The following is a 17,342-nucleotide window of genomic DNA, read 5'->3' as shown; positions in this document are numbered from 1 at the left end:
GTAAGTGATGCCTCATTTGGATAAGTGTTTATATGTGAGAAGGACTCTTCACCAAAGAGATGTGCGAGCACCTTCTCACTGTCGTGCACACATATGCCTAGAAAAGGGCATCAAAAGCAACCTTCCATAATATAATAATTTTTCAAATTTTTACCATGTGATCAGCACATAAAAATGATCCTTATCAAGAAAATTATTAGATAAAAAAGTCACTTAAGGCTCCTTAAACAGAAGGAGTCTTTGCATTCCTTTGCGCATCCAGAAAACCTATCGCACATGCAGCAATGTTTCAAGAATTTTTTCATGCATAATCTGATGGATTTTTTGTACTTTAAATGGTGTTCTAGGTGGATTATGATTTGATCTATTTGTCATAAAAAATAGAGACCCAAAGCAGAAGGACTCTTAGTCCTTCTATGTGCCAAAACTAAAGAGCATGTGCGCTCAGCATATATGCGCCAAGAGTCCTCATCTTGGACTCTTGGTTTTTGGTGTTAATCAACAGATATGGTAACTCTTTTTAGCTGCTTCTAGGTGGCTTGACCTGATCCAAATATCCACCAAATTAGGTTAGCAAATCAGCAAGGCATGAGACCAAATTAATCTCCAAAGTAGTTAGGGTTTCCATACATGCTAGCATGCTTACCAAAACCCTAATTGAATCCAAAATTCTAATCAACCTTTTTCAAAATGATCCTTGGCCAATTTTTATATGTGTGTGACCCATTGGGTTTTACATCTAGTCAGTAGAAGGTCTGGATGCTGGTTGACCTAATTTGATTAGATTTTAATCTAATCGATTTAGGTCCAATCGAGCTAACCCGATTTCAGTAATTAGAACTGTTTCTAATTGGCAATCGAATTAAACTTTTTAATTCAATCAGACCTACAAGTCAAGATTAACATCTAGCAATATATCATGACTATCTAGAAGATATAAAATTTGATAAAAATATCAAATATATCCTTCAGTAGTAAGTTACCATGTAATTCAATCCTTCGATCATCCCTGCACCTTGAATATATTCATGAGTATGGAATCATATCAAACTCAAACACATATTCATATTGATTCTCGATTAACCAATGATGACTCTAATAAAGAAGCATTAGAAACTCTTTCTAATCTCCTTCCTACTTTTGGTCAAAAGATTTTTTTTGAGTCATCTAGGAATAAGAATACACATGATGCGATCTCCTCTTACTAGGAGTGATCGATTCCATGTTGACCTACTCACAATCTTCATACATACTCCACCATATCCAGAACACCCCATATATGTCTTAATACCATGCTTGAGTATGAACCAAAATATAGATTCATGTGCACAAGATTCTATGGTGATCTCAGGTATAAGGATCACTTGCATAACTCCCACTTAGAGAACTATCTTTGACATGCAAGTAAGGCTCCCATAAGATGTTCTCTTTCATCGAGTCAATTCAGTAGACTCATTTTTCAAATGAGCACCCACATCCTTATATTAGTGTCCCACACAAGTGGCTAGTGAGATCTGCCACCTTCTCCATCGAGCATACATAAGATGTGTCAGTCTATCCATAACATTGATCGCCGACTCAATATTCCTACGATCAAGAATATTTAAGATTAAGATTTTATGATTTTAGGTCTCACCAGCATGACCCATTCATGTCTCCTAAAATTATTACCCTAATCTTTGGAGTTCATCATAATCTTAGACATAATAAGATGCAGCTAATATGATGAATCAATATCTCGTTTTATTATCAAATAATAAATATCATTACATGAGTTAGAAAATTACAAAGAAAAGTTCCATCACACAATACACTTGCGATTGGCTTATAGGATACTCTTCTTTCAATCTCCCACTTGCACTAAAGCCAATCATCTTTGTATCTCAATCCCATACAATCAAGATGGTGATCAAATAGCTACTGTGGTACAGCCTTAGTGAATGGATCTATTATATTATTTTTTATATCTACTCATTCAAAGACAATATCTTGTCTCTCTACAATTTTTTGAATGAGATGGAAGCATCTGAGGATATGCTTGGATCTATAATGAGATCTAGGTTCTTTAGCTTGAATAATGGCCCCAGTATTATCACAATAAAGTGGCACTAGCCTTCAATCTCAGGAATGATTTTTAAATCCATGATGAATATCTTCATCCAGACAACTTTCTTAACAACTTCACTAGCAGCGATATACTCTACCTCTGTAACTGAGTCAACAATTGATAAGTGATATATTTTTATATTTATTATAGATATTTTTGATAATTTATGGTGCTAACATCTTTTAAAAAATCTAATTTCATAAATAAATTAAATTTTCTTATAAAAATAGATAATTTTGAAAAATATAAAATTAGGTATATTTATGAAAAATAGATATCAAGTTAATTAAGCAATTTAAGTATCAAAATAATAAAAATTATTGAATAATTTAATATATATTTTTTTCTTATTTTTTAGGCAAAAATCAAAGCAAAAATCAAGTCAAAATATCCTAAAAATATTGAAAATTACCTTCGGTGCATGGTGGACCAACCGCTCGATCCACAGATTCAGGGGCACGATCCACCAAAAATGCTTTGCAATCTTTGGTGCGGTCTACGATAGGTGGAAAAAAGTTTTCGTAGACGAACGGTGGAGATTGATTCATAATGAGATCCAACGGCCCAAATTTGTTGCCGGTTGAAAACTAAGTGAAGGAGAGATTGAGCGTGATCCAATGGCCGAAAACTCATCAGATGCATGATCAGACGGCCAACATCATCCCCGATCATAAGAAGGACTTAATCAATATTTTTTGGGCTAATCTAGATAGTCCGATTAAGATTTAATGGCCAGAATAAATTGATACGGGCATTATACATTTTCTAAGGATTTTGGGACTCCTTTTGCTACCAGAAAAAGGTGAAAAATTTATCTATAAATAGGAGGTCTGAAAATTAGAGTAGAGAGGAGAAAAAGTTAGCAGAAATATGAAAAAAAATTAGAAAAAAAATTAAAGAGATTTAGGGATCCAAGAGAAAGGAAGAATATGGAGCTAGAGATCTTGATGCGTGGCTAAATTCCTTCAACCCAAGAATATGATGAAGCTTGTAAACGAATTTTTATTTTCTTTCATGTATTTAATTTTCGTACAATAAAATTATACTTTTATTTCATATTTTTTTTATTCTGAGGTATTGATCTAGCCTACATGGCCTATACCCTCTACTGACGTGTCATGATCCCTAGATACGGTACGTGCCTAGGAGAGATAGATTGTGGTATATTAAATTAAATCTTATATCTTGTAATTGAATTTAGATAGTTTATGCTATAATAGGATGAGCTGTGATCTACTGATACAGTCCATACCCCTTAAAGATAAGCTGTACTAATATCCTAATCATAAGAATTAATATTGTAACATAAAAAAAAAATAAATCTAATTTGCATGGTAGATTTGGAATTTTTGAGTTATCTTTCTAACTTATTTTTTTTCATAAATTAATTTATATTTATAATTGAATTTTTATTATTTTATTTTTTCTTTAATTTTTTTATAATTAATTCTCTTTTATTTTTTCTTCAAAAAAGAAAAACAATCACCCTAGATCCCCATGGAAATAATCCCGACTCACCCTATCTATATAGTTTGAGTTGATTTTTATTCTTGATCGTCTACGATAGTGATCAAAATTTTGGTACCGTTGTCGAAGATCTAGGCACGATTATTTTTTTATTAAATTTTTTTTTAGTCTTATTCTTAGTTTCTTTTTATTTGCTTTTTAACTTGTTTAGTTCCTTAGTCAAACTTACTTTCTTTCAAAAAAAAAGATCTCTACATTGACATCTCATAATCTACTTAGGAAATTAGATAGTTAATCATAAAACTTAAAAAGTGAAACAAATCAATTTACTCTTGACTGACTACCAAATCTGGCCACCTTTTCTTCTTGAATTATATAATTCCATAAAACATCTTAAGGGCACAAATTTGAAACAAGATAAGGTAAAGATTTCATCATTCTTTCTTGGCCCACAAACCATCATCCTGCATACTGCATTGACCTAAATCTTAACCTAAAATCAATTAGACCTTGGCCCTTAAGGACTCTCGAGCTCAATAGGGTAAGAGATCCTAAGAGTTGGAATGGGTTAGGGTTAGTCAGTTTGACTGGTGTCTAGAAAAGTGGTTCAGAGACTACATCCTGAAGGAAGGTGGTTATTTAATTAGTTCTATTCGCTTACCTGACCAACTCAGTTGGTGTCTAAAGAAAGCAACGGGGGGACCCCCACCAACCTTACACTCATCTGGCCAATTGAGTGGCTAGTCTTTTACCTGGAGTGCTCAAAGCAACCTTGGTAGTTGGAGCTGTCTAGATCTAGGGTTACCCTTAGCTAGGATTGACTGCATAACTTGATTACTAATCTATAACTATTAATTTTAATTAAAATAATCTTCTCTATCGTCTTTCGATTTAGGACTCCTTAAGCTCTCATCTTTAGAATTCTCATCTCATCTATCTCTCTTTTTTTTCTCTTTTAAAAAAATTATAAAAATAATAAAAAAAATTTAAATTTTTTCTTAGACAAGGATATCAAGTTGATCAGTAAGAATAGATCCAAACTTTGCATCGAGTCCTGTAGACCTTAAGCCCACCATGGGTGAACCCGAACATGAACCTCGGGTACTGAAAGACTTTTGCTACACAATTGGGTTAGCCCAACCCTCATATATCTGACTATCATAAATTGATGTCAATTTTAAAATTAAACCTCAGATCATAAACATGCTTCTCAAATTTATCAGAATCGAGGATGCATAATTTTTATGAGAGAATTTGAGGAAGTATGCACCACGATGCGGCTTCAACAACTCACTGAGGATACTGTAAAGCATAGGTTGATCAACTTTACCCTCAAGGATAGTACCAAAAAGTGGTTATACAGTCTTCTTAACAAATCCAGAGCATCATGAGAGGGTTTTGTTAAAGTGTTCCTGAAAAAAAATTTCCACACTATAAGACTGCCAAATTTAGGAATTAAATTAATCAATTTTATCAATTATCCAGTGAGTCTTTTTGGAAGTGCTTTGATCATTTTAAGAACCATTTGTGTCAATGCCCATACCATGAAATAGAAACTTGGAGGCTGTTGTTGGAAAAGGTGCAGGGTTTCATGCATGAATTTTAAAATAATTTTGAAATATAATACAATAAAATATATAAATTAAATAATTTAATATATAAATGTATGTAATCAGATTACTAAATCCTATAATTAGGACTTATAACATGTCATATTATATTTATAAATCAGAAAATAAAAGCTTTGGTATTGATCAAATCAATACCCAAGATCTAAAATAATTTTAGATCTAAAAGTTAGATCACATCTAGATAAGAGAAGATATCAGATCTCTTATCTTCATGCGGGTCGAAAACTCCATGATTGATTTTTTTTATTTTCTTTAGAGCCGCACACGCATCCAGCCTCTACAGATGATCCACATGAGGCTGTAACAAAATTGGAGGTTTGTCGAACGAAGATCCGCTCGAAGTGTTAGCTTCTTGCAAATCCCTCCGGATGGTTAATCTAAAAAATATTCTTTGGATCTCTTGGACATTCTAAGAGATGAAGAATATGAGGAGAAATAAGGAAGAAGTCAAACTTTTTGACCTCCTTAAAATAAAAAATAATAATATAAAAGAAAAAGTCCTAAGAGAAGACAGTTCTTCTCTTTCAGTACATCAACGATTGATGTCCTGAGAACATCTCTATGCTAGGACATGAGAAGACCTTCTTCTCTAGATATTTTCATAATTTTTAGATCTTATGATAACTGATTTTTCTCATAGAAAAATTTCATGATTTATGAAGAAGAAGGATTCTAAAAGAAATCTTAAGAAAAGACCTTCTTTTCTTCTTCTTCTCTCATCATAATATGATCAGATCATGTCCAAAACAAGATCACTATGCTCCAACTCATTGGAGCATGAATCCACCATGCCATCCCTCTCTCTCTCTCATATTTTTATCACATAAAAATATAAAATAAAGAGAAAATAAACTAAAAAAAAATAATAAGAGAAAAACATCTTCTCTCTTACCTTTTATTTCTACGAGACATCAACATTTGATCTCTTGATAGAAGACTCTTCTCCAAGAAATTTGATGCCTCAAACCACCCATTCCATCCACTTTCTCTCTCAAATTTTATCACATAAAAAATATAAAAAAATAAAGAGAGAATAATATGAAAGAAAAACAATGAGAGAAGATAATCTTTTCTCTTACCTTTCTCTCTACAAGATATCAACCTTTGATCTCTTGATTGAAGACTCTCCTCCAAGGATTTTAGTGCCTCAAACCACCCATGCCTTCCTCTTTCTCCTCTGCTATTTCTATCTAAAAGCCATGAATTTTTGACTCCTATTTGATAGCATATGGGGCGGCAACTTTTTATATGGTAGACTAGGTCATAAAACCTAGTCTAACAAGGAGTCCATTGGGCGTCCAACTCTTGGATGCCCCCTCCCTCATAAATTTCATGGAGATCATAAAATAACTCATAAAAGGGACTACAAAAAGAAAAGATAAGCTTGGAAAAAGTTGGCACAAGAGAGGAGAGAAGAGTCCTTGTGAAGAGGGACTCTTTCAAAAAAAAAAGATAAACCTAAACCACTTTCCATAATTAGCCAAATCTCTTTTCATATTGAATCAAATCAAATCTGATTCAAATCTCTAGAATAAGTTGTGTGAGATAATATTTCTTGAATGTGGATATCATAGAAAAATATCTAAAAATTAATTAGTGGGCGTGGGCTTGAGATTTCTTAGGTGGTGCAAGAGATGATATGGAATCCTAGTCTAACTAGGATTCTTATGTAGATTAGGTCAAACACTTTGAACCCAATCCAAATTAATTACAACCTAATTAATGATAATCTTAATCTAACTAAGAGTCTAATTAAATTAGATTAAATCATATTTAATTCTGACTTAAATCCTAACTTAATTAGAAATTAGGTGCATACAAGTCCTAGTCAAACAGGAACTTATTCTCCCTTGCAATTGGCTTATCCAATAAACCAATTAGACTTAATCTAATTAAATCTAAACTAATTTTAATTGAATTAAATTCAATTAAACTTGATCTCAGCCCAATTGCTCAATCAGATTGAGCCAATTAACAATCCAATTGCTAATCGATCCTCCTGCAACACTTGCATTAGGTCAAACATCAATCACATTGATCGTTTAACCTTAGAATGATTCTCAATCATCAATTAACCATCTGATTAGGTTACAACCTCTTATGTATGTGACCCTATAGATTCAAATCTAAGCTGATAGTATAGAAACTAATTTTTGTATCAGTCGAAGTAACCATCTAGCAATGGTTTCCGACGTTCAGATAGGTCAAATGTATGCAAAGCAACATTCTAAGAACCCTGACCCATGGTTACCGTATAATTCATCCTTTTGAGCAATAATGCTCAAGATGACTTCGAGTATGCTGTCAATCACTCATACAAGTCATCTCTATTGTGTCTCAAAATTTTGCAAATCTCGTGACTCCTCACGAGGATTACCCAGGCTTGGGTTTTGCTAAATTGAAACACAGCGAGACATTCTCTTCCTGAAGTTAATCAGGAGTAGTCAATCCCATCTTGACTCACACATTGACTTCACAAGTACTTGACTGTACCCAGAAATCTTTCGAACCTATATTAAAAATACAGGCAGTCTGGCACTAAAGCAAAGTGAGTTGCTTGCAAGTCACCGTGGTGATCTCAGGTCGGAGGGACACTTATACCCATTGGCCTTAGCTAAATACTCTTGACAGTAGAGTATTACATTGGTCATGTTTAATGCAGATATACTCCTACATCTCACCTGGATGCCATACCAGTGTCTCCACACTACTTGATTACGAGGACAACCAACGCATATGGCATACAGCGACCTACACTTGATAAGTTATCATCCTTGTTAATAACTTATCATTTGATCGTGAATAATTTAAGAATCATTCGATAAATCTTTCTTTATTGATTGATTATGGTTCTAAGAACTTCATCATAATTTAGGAGTTCATTTAAGGAAGATAAAACTTTTATGATAAACCTGCCAAATAACTATTATTATTAGATAATTCATATACTGATTTCAATCATCTACCACTTAGATGATTGGCTTTAGGATATATTTTCCAACAACTCCCACTTGTACTAAAGTCAATCATAATGATATCAAATATCTTATCTTCCATTTGAGTTCGTAGAACTTCTTAGTTTCGAGGCCTCAGCAAATAGGTCAGTTAAGTTCTCCTTTATCATCGATCTTCCAAAGATCGATGTCACCCTGATCTAAAATCAAAAGTGATAGCAATACAGAGTATGCTGATCTTTCAGTTCTTTAGCCACATTTATGGCTCCAGTGCTACGATAGGACTGGACCATCAGTGGAGGGTACCACTCTCAATTTGCTAATGAAGCTCAGCAACTACACAGCTTATATGGCAGCATCATATGCTACGATGTACTCTACATCACTAACTGAGTAGACTAAAGTATCCTGCTTGGAATCTTTCCAGCAAATTACTCCTACAATTAGGGTATGATCCGATACTTTCTTGTTGTCATCTTGATCTGACTGAAATCGAAACATCCACATGTTTAAAGTCAGTATTTTCATATTTGAGTCACTGGACTTTAGTATTTTCCAAATATTTAAGGATTATCCATACAATCTTCCAGTGGTTCTTACTTAGATCAGATTGATATCTGCTCACTACCATTAATGAGTATACCATATCTGATCTTGAACATGAAGAAATTAGATGACACATAAATCTTTATTCTTTGCAATGCTGGAATGCCATTTTCGATTAAGAGAATTTCATCCACAGACAATACAAGGAATAACACTACAGAATATTTTATCCACTTATAAATGCAAGGTTCCTCTTTGTTCATAACAAAGATATATGTTCAAGACGTATGTTCCAACTCAGGGATAATAGCGAAAACGGGCTTTATAGGTCTCCACCTTCCCGTCTGTGCTACTCTGATCCTTTTGAAAAATTTATTCACACCTAATGGATTTTATCCCTTCAGATGAATCATCTAGTGTCTATACACTATTGATTTCTATAGATTTTAATTTGGATTTAATGGCTCCAAGCCACTTCTCAGAGTTAGACCACTGCATTGCATCCCTATAGGTGATCGGATCTTTGTTAATCTCATCGAGCTCAATAAGATTGCCATCTCAGATCTAGACACAGAAGTGTCTGTCTAGCTAACGTGGTACTCTACCAGATCTCCTTAAAGGTGTTACTTTAATGGGCTCCGAGTTTGATCTAATCAAATCTAGTTCTGTAGGTTTACTAGATTATGTCGGTTCATTTTCTACCAGTCAAACTTCCAAGTTTAACTTGATAGGCATTAGTTCCTTCTCTAAGGAACTCCTTTCTAAAAGGAATGCCCTACTGCTAATGAGCATCTTATGTTCTTCAGCATGATAGAATTAGTAACTCTTAAACACCTATTAGATCAAGAATCACGTTTATCTATATGCAAACCTTTAATATAGGCCGATCAACTCCAAACCCAAAGGTGAGAGTCTAGATCTATGCCCATTTCATATCTCATATGGAATCTGCACAACAGACTTACTCAGTATATTTTCAGAGTAAAACAGGTAATCACACAAGAGCACAATCCTGAAACAGGCAGAGAAGTGAACCCTATTGTGGATTGAACCATGTCTAACAAAGTTCAATTTCTCCTTTCAGATACACTTTGTTCCGAAAAAGAATCCATTGAGAGAGAATCTAATTCTCTCCTAGATATGTCACAAACTCACTAGATAAGTATTCACCTCCTCGATTTGATCGAAGAGTTCTAACACTTTATCCAGTTTGTTTCAATCTTTCATTATTGAATCATTTGAACATTTTAAATGATTAGGCCAGACGCACCCATGCCTAGATAGGTTGTCTGTAATGAAATATTAATATCTTCCTCTGGCACTTAAGTTCACAGGTTCACATACATCACTATATATGAGACTTAGAACTTTATCAGCTCCTTCACCTTTTTCAATAAAAGGTGACTTAATCATCTTTCCAAGAAGACAAGAATCATAGGCTATCAATGATTCACAATCATTGATGTGAGATTTTTCTCTCAAGCTAATCCGTTTATCTTATTCTTATCAAGGTGACTAAGCCTATAATGCCAAAGATAGACATCCATGACATTATCTAACTTGGGTGTGTACATTACACTTAATAGGCTATGTAAATGTTAAATGTCATTTCCTTATTGTCCATGTATTATTGTAATATTATTCATAATAATATCACAATAATCTTCCTTTATTAATGAATGATAATCATCTTTGGCCAAAAGACCAACAAAGATTACATTCATCATAAAAAATGGATAATAGTAACAATTACTCTAAATGACAATATTTGAAAATAAGCTCTACAATTCCTAAAGTTTGGATTGGAATAAGACTTCCATCCCTAACATTCAAGAATTTCTCACCATTTTCAAACATTCCACTTACTTGTAGTCCTAGCAATAAATTGCATAAGACCATCGGTATCCAATACCTAGGTAGTAGAATTTCATAGAGAAACTTTAAAGTGTTATTATATAACATCCTTGATGAGCAGCTCTTACTTTTTTCTCTTGTTCAGCCTATTATGGTCAAGAGAAGCAAAATAATTCTTCTTCCTATGACCTTGCTTCTGACAGTAGAAGCAACATGCCTAATTTGGATCGATTTTGGACTAATTATTTTGACTGGATTAAGAAGCCCCAATACGAATCCATTCATACTGCTGAACCAAATTCAACTTTCGATACTAATTAACGAAGTTGGATCCCATAAGCTATCACTGTCTAACAGCGATTGGAGCAATTAAGGTTTAGCTTTATTTTGAGAAAAGAGAACAATGACCTAATGTATATAAATTATTTTAAGCCTAGAGACTTGACTTTAGTCTCAAGATTCTCCCACTATGTTATTCAAATTAGTAGTCTCTACCTCCAATTCAGAGAATTACTTTAATTTTCTAGTAGGTACTAGAATCCTCATAGACTACACACAAGCCCGACTTTGGTCGGCCAACCCATCTGCATCTACGGGTAGGTTCATTAACCAATTGTTTCTCCAAACAACTTCTAGTAATTTAATTTTGCCCCAGAAACTTAATAAGTAGGCTTTGGCCTCCACTGTAAGGATCCGGTTGGGTCCAACCATTAACATGACCATACTAGGTGCATCTAACCAACGAATGATTAAGCCCAATTTTAGTTGGCTAACCTAACCACCATTAGAGAGATACTTCCAAGTCGTCATATGATGAGTGATAATTCCATTAGTCAACAAGCACTAGGCCTTTGGGTTTGCAATGATTATTGAGTTAATGGACTCATTATCAAACACCTTAATAGGAGGCTATGACTCAATTATCTCCATAACTTTGTCATTTTAAAGACTTAATAATTTTAGAAGATTTAAAATTATTAGTGATTTAAGGATAGAAAGAACATGGATCAATTTTCTCCCACTGACTTCACCAAGTCAAGTCCTCCCACTGACTTTTCAAGTCATTAACAAGGACTAGGATGAAATTTGGTACATGGGCACCTAGATCAGTCTCACTAAATGAAATCAGATTCACTGATTTCCTATGTGACATGGGTTAGCATGAATCAATGAGCAACCTAATCAAGACCTGATTAACCACATTGGCCAGGTAAATATGATCGGTGGGAGGGTCTGCCAAAGCTTGCCTTAGACACCATAAGAAATGGCCAGGTAAGCGGGCTCCCAATTAAAAACCACCGGTCAGATTTATCTTAGACACAAACTGGTTTATCAATTTTGATTTGGTCTGCCTAAAGACTCGGGCTCAGTCACTGAGCCATGATCAGTATCAATTTGTTAGATATATGGACTTTGATTAACTACAACTATTGAAGTGATCTATATAAATGATCTAATCTTAATTAACTTTTAATTAGGTTTGATCAATTTCTTAACTTAGTCCATATTTAATCTAACCCTAGGTTTAACCCAGTTAATTATCTGATCAAAGCTAACCCATTACCCTTTAACCCATATTTTATGAAATTATCTTAGGATCTTTAAATCACAAACCTAGATCCTAAACAATCACTTAATTCTTTTAATTAAGTTCATGGCTGAGGGTTGGGGTTCGGCATTTCAAAAATTATTTTTAACTTTTGAAAGATTTAATATAATTTAGTATTTTTTCACTAAATAGGTTGACTCATTTTAAAAATGGGTCGGTTTATTTTATTAACAAATATTAACAATTAAAATCAGTCAGAAAAATAATTGAACCAACTCTTCAGTCAAGCTGGATTGCTGGTCGAGCCGACCCGATTAGATCAGCAAACAGAACCTTCACAAGATCCTGTTCTTGGCTGATTTTAATCTATGTACATTACATAAAATTTTATGAAATGAAATAGACCTAATCTAAAATAATCATGACAAGATTCATTTAAACTCTTTTAAATTTTCTAGATCGCAACGTACCAGGACAACCTTTACACTGTAAGGGGTAAACCTTATAGCAGGACAACCTACAGTCCGTGCGATCATTATTTTAATTTTTAGATTTATTTTAATACAAATATGAACATATTATAAAAGAACCTAGATATTTTGATACCACTGTTGGAAAAGATGCAGGGTTTCATGCATGAATTTCAAAATAATTTTGAAATATAATGCAGTGGAATATGTAAATTAAATAATTTAATATACAAATATATGTAATCAGATTACTAAATTTTACAATTAGAATCTATAACATGTCATATTATATTTATAAATTAAAAAATAAAAACTTTGGTATTGATCAAATCAATATCTTAGATCTAAAACAGTTTTAGATCTAAAACTTAGATCACATCTAGATAAGAGAAGAGATCAGATCTCTTACCTTCATACGAGTTGAGAACTCCATAATTGATTTTCTTTATTGTCTTGGGAGCTGCACATGTGTCTGGCCTCTACAGGTGATCCACATGAGGCTGCAACAAAATCGGAGGTGTATCGAACGAAGATCCGCTTGAAGTACTAGCTTCTTGCAGATCCCTCCGGATGGTTAATCTAAAAATATTCTTCAAATCTCTTGGATATTCTAAGAGATAAAGAATATAAGGAGAAATAAGGGAGAAGTCAAATCTTTTGACCTTTCTAAAATCAGAAATAATAATATAAAAAAAAGTCCTAAGAGAAGACAGTTCTTCTCTTTCAGTACATCAACGATTGATGTCTTGAGAACATCTCTATGCTAGGACATGAGAAGACCTTCTTCTCTAGATATTTTCTTAATTTTTAGATCTTATGATATCTAATTTTTTTCATAGAAAAATCTCATGATTTATGGAGAAGAAGGGTTCTAAAAGAAACCTTAAGAAAAGACCTTCTTTTCTTCTTCTTCTCTCATCAGAATATGTCAGATCATGTCCAAAATAAGATCATCATGCTCCAACTCATTGGAGCATGAATCCACCACACCATCCCTCTCTCTCTCTCAGATTTTTATCACATAAAAATATAAAATAAAGAGGAAATAAATTGAAAAGAAAAATAATAAGAGAAAAATATCTTCTCTCTTACCTTTTGTTTCTACAAGACATCAAATTTTGATCTCTTGATAGAAGACTCTTCTCCAAGAAATTTGGTGCCTCAAACCACCCATTCCATCCTCTTTCTCTCTCAAATTTTATCACATAAAAAATATAAAAAAATAAAGAGAGAATAATATGAAAGAAAAATAATGAGAGAAGACAATCTTTTCTCTTATCTTTCTCTCTACAAGATATCAACTTTTGATCTCTTGATTGAAGACTCAGATCCAAGGATTTTGGTGCCTCAAACTACCCATGCCTTTCTCTTTCTCCTCGGCTATTTCTATCAAAAAGCCATAAATTTTTTACTCCTATTTGATAGCATATGGGGCGGCAACTTTTTATATGGTAGACTAGGTCATAAAACCTAGTCTAACAAGGAGTCCATGGGGCATCCAACTCTTGGATGCCCCCTCCCTCATAAATTTCATGGAGAGCATGAAATAACTTACAAATGAGGCTACAAAAAGAAGGGATAAGCTTGGAGAAAGTTGGCACAAGAGAGGAGAGGAGTCCTTGTGAAGAGGGACTCTTTCAAAAAAAAAAAGATAAACCTAAACCACTTTCCATAATTAGCCAAATCTCTTTCCATATTGAATCAAATCAAATCTGATTCAAATCTTTAGAATAAGTGGTGTGAGATAACATTTCTTGAATATGAATATCATAAAAAAATATTTGGAAATTAATTAGTGGGTGTGGGCTTGAGATTTCTTAGGTGGCGCAAGAGATGAATTGGAATCTTAGTCTAACTAGGATTCTTATGTAGATTAAGTCAAACACTTTGAACCCAATCCAAATTAATTACAACCTAATTAATGATAATTCTAGTCTAACTAAAAATCTAATTAAATCAAATTAAATCATATTTAATTCTTATTTAAATTCTAACTTAATTAGGAATTAGGTGCATACAAGTCCTAGTCAACAGGGACTTGTTCTCCCTTGCAATTGGCTTATCCAATAAATTAATTAGACTTATTCCAATTAAATTCAAACTAATTTTAATTGAATCAAATTCAATTAAACTTGATCTCAATCTAATTGCTCAATCAGATTGAGCCAATTAGCAATCTAATTGCTAATCGATCCTCCTGCAACACTTGCATTAGGTCATACATCAATCACATTGATCGTTTAACCTTAGAACAATTCTCAATCATCGATTAACTATCTGATTAGATTACAACCTCTTATGTGTGTGATCTTATAGGTTCGAACCTAAGTTGATAGCATAAAAATTAATTTCTGTACCAGTCGAAGTAACCATCTAGCAATGATTCCCGAAGTCCAGATAGGTCGAATGTATGCAAAGCAACATTCTAAGAACGCTGACCCATGGTTATCGTATAATTCATCCTTTTGATCAATAATGCTCAAGATGACTTTGAGTATGTTATCAATCACTCATACAAGTCATCTCTATTGTGTCTCAAAATTTTACAAATCTCGTGACTCCTCACGAGGATTACCCAGGCTTAGGTTTTGCTAAATTGAAACATAACGAGATATTCTCTTTCTGAAGTTAATCAGGAGTGGTCAATCCCATCTTGACTCACACACCGACTTCACAAGTACTTAACTATACCTAAAAACTTTTCAAACTTATATTAAAAATACAGGCAGTCCGGCACCAAAGCATAGTGAGTTGCTTGCAAGTCACCGTGGTGATCTCAGGTAGGAGGGACACTTATACCCATTGGCTTTAACTAACTACTCTTGATAGTAGAGTATTATATTGGTCACGTTCAATGCAGATGTACTCCTACATCTCGTCTGAATGCCATTACCAGTGTCTCCACACCACTTGGTTACGAGGACAACCAACGCATATGGCATATAGCGACCCTACACTTGATAAGTTATCGTCCTTATTAATAACTTATCATTTGATCGTGAATAATTTAAGAACCATCCGATAAATCTTCTTTTATCGATTGATTATGGTTCTAAGGACTTCATCATAATTTAGAAGTTCATTTAAGAAAGATAGAACTTTTATGATGAACCTATCAAATATGTTAGATCTTCTTAGATTTAATTTTAAATATTTTAATTTTAGATCCTATCATTCTGATGTGATATCTAAAATTATTTAATATTAGATAAATTAAAATTAAAATCAGATCTAAAACAGATCTGAAATAGAGCCAACAACCTGACTCTGATACCACTTGAAGGAGGGAAAACTGCTTTTCATCGTAGGATCTTCCAGATTTCATCAAATCTGGGGTGGAATAATTTTAAAAAAATTTATCCTACATATTTTAGATCTAATTCTCTAGATTTAATTTTTTATCTAATATTTAAAATTTAAAATTAAATCTAAATCTATGATGAAAGAAGAAGTACCTCAAGGGTAATCTGATTGCCCTGTAGATGATCTCTGCACAGCCCGAGGTTCTGATGTAGCCATGCAAGAACCTGGCCTCTACCGATATCCACTTAGGTAGGATCTGGAATGTCTTCTCCTTGTGAATCTAATGCTCCAAAAAATTAGATCTTTATCTGATTTGAAAGTACTTCAGAACTCCTTCTGAAGTTGGAGCAGCAGCCTATCGAAGATGTCCTGCAGCCTTCTATTCCAGGCGTCACCAACGCCTTGGATCTTTGCCAGATGGATGTCCAACTCTTTGGACATGAAGAGGAAAGGAAAGAGAGCAGGAAGGATGTGGAGAAGAGGGAAGGAGGCAGCAGCTATTGGGTTTTGTGCATAGAATAATTTCTTTCATGAAACACCTAGGCGCAGCAGGATTTATATAGACCCTGTATGCTGCACAGCGCCACATCATTCAACCAATCAAAAAATTTTAATAAATTTTGAAAAAATTTTGATTAGTGGAGTGATGTCATCTGATCATATTAGATAAAAATCCCACCCTCTCTCCTAAGTTGGCGCCAATATTGGATAAGCTCAATCAAGGTGGCGCCAAAGAGTCCATGTTTATCAGGACTCTTTGGTTCTTATCCATTTGGGGCGCCCACTTTAATCTAATTGGGATCATGCCATAATCTGATTATAGCACTCAATTCAATTGGGTTTTAGCATGTGGACACTTCACAAAAATCCTCCAATGATCCCTCTTCAGTTTAAGACCCATATGTCAACTTTTGACAAATGTCCTAAAATGAAATTGGCAGGTGCTAGGAAATTAGCAGGTGTTGTCTTAAATTCATCTCATGAATTAAGACAAGCCTTTTCTGAGCTGGACAAGCTTCATTTAGACTGAGAGAAATCTTTCCAAGGTTCTCTGAATGAGTCAAATCATATTTGGCTCAGTAGAGACAGAAAAGATTACACGAGGAGAAAGTTAGGCTCAATCGTGTGCTAGCACGATTTCCTTGAACCTAATTGGATCTATTCCAAATCAATTGAGTTAGCCTAATTGAATGACATCCAGATCCTAACCCTTATTTGTGTGACCTAATTAGGTTCAATTCTGTATGGTAATGAGATATGTCATGATCTCATCATCGACATCATCGAAACTCCTTTCGATGGACCAGAAACTCTTCTGATTCAGACAATTAGAATGATCGATCATCAATATCATTCTAATTGCTCTCAAAATCTACTAGTGACACCTAGCAGTATATGGTGGCAACCCATCAGAATTGAAGATGAACCTCTCGGTGCAGTTACCTGTGTGATTGAGTTCCT

The sequence above is a fragment of the Elaeis guineensis genome, chromosome 15 (assembly GCF_000442705.2).
Source record: "Elaeis guineensis isolate ETL-2024a chromosome 15, EG11, whole genome shotgun sequence".
NCBI classification, from domain to species: domain Eukaryota; kingdom Viridiplantae; phylum Streptophyta; class Magnoliopsida; order Arecales; family Arecaceae; genus Elaeis; species Elaeis guineensis.
The sequence above is the reverse complement of the archived record's forward strand: the minus strand, read 5'-3'. Positions refer to the sequence as shown.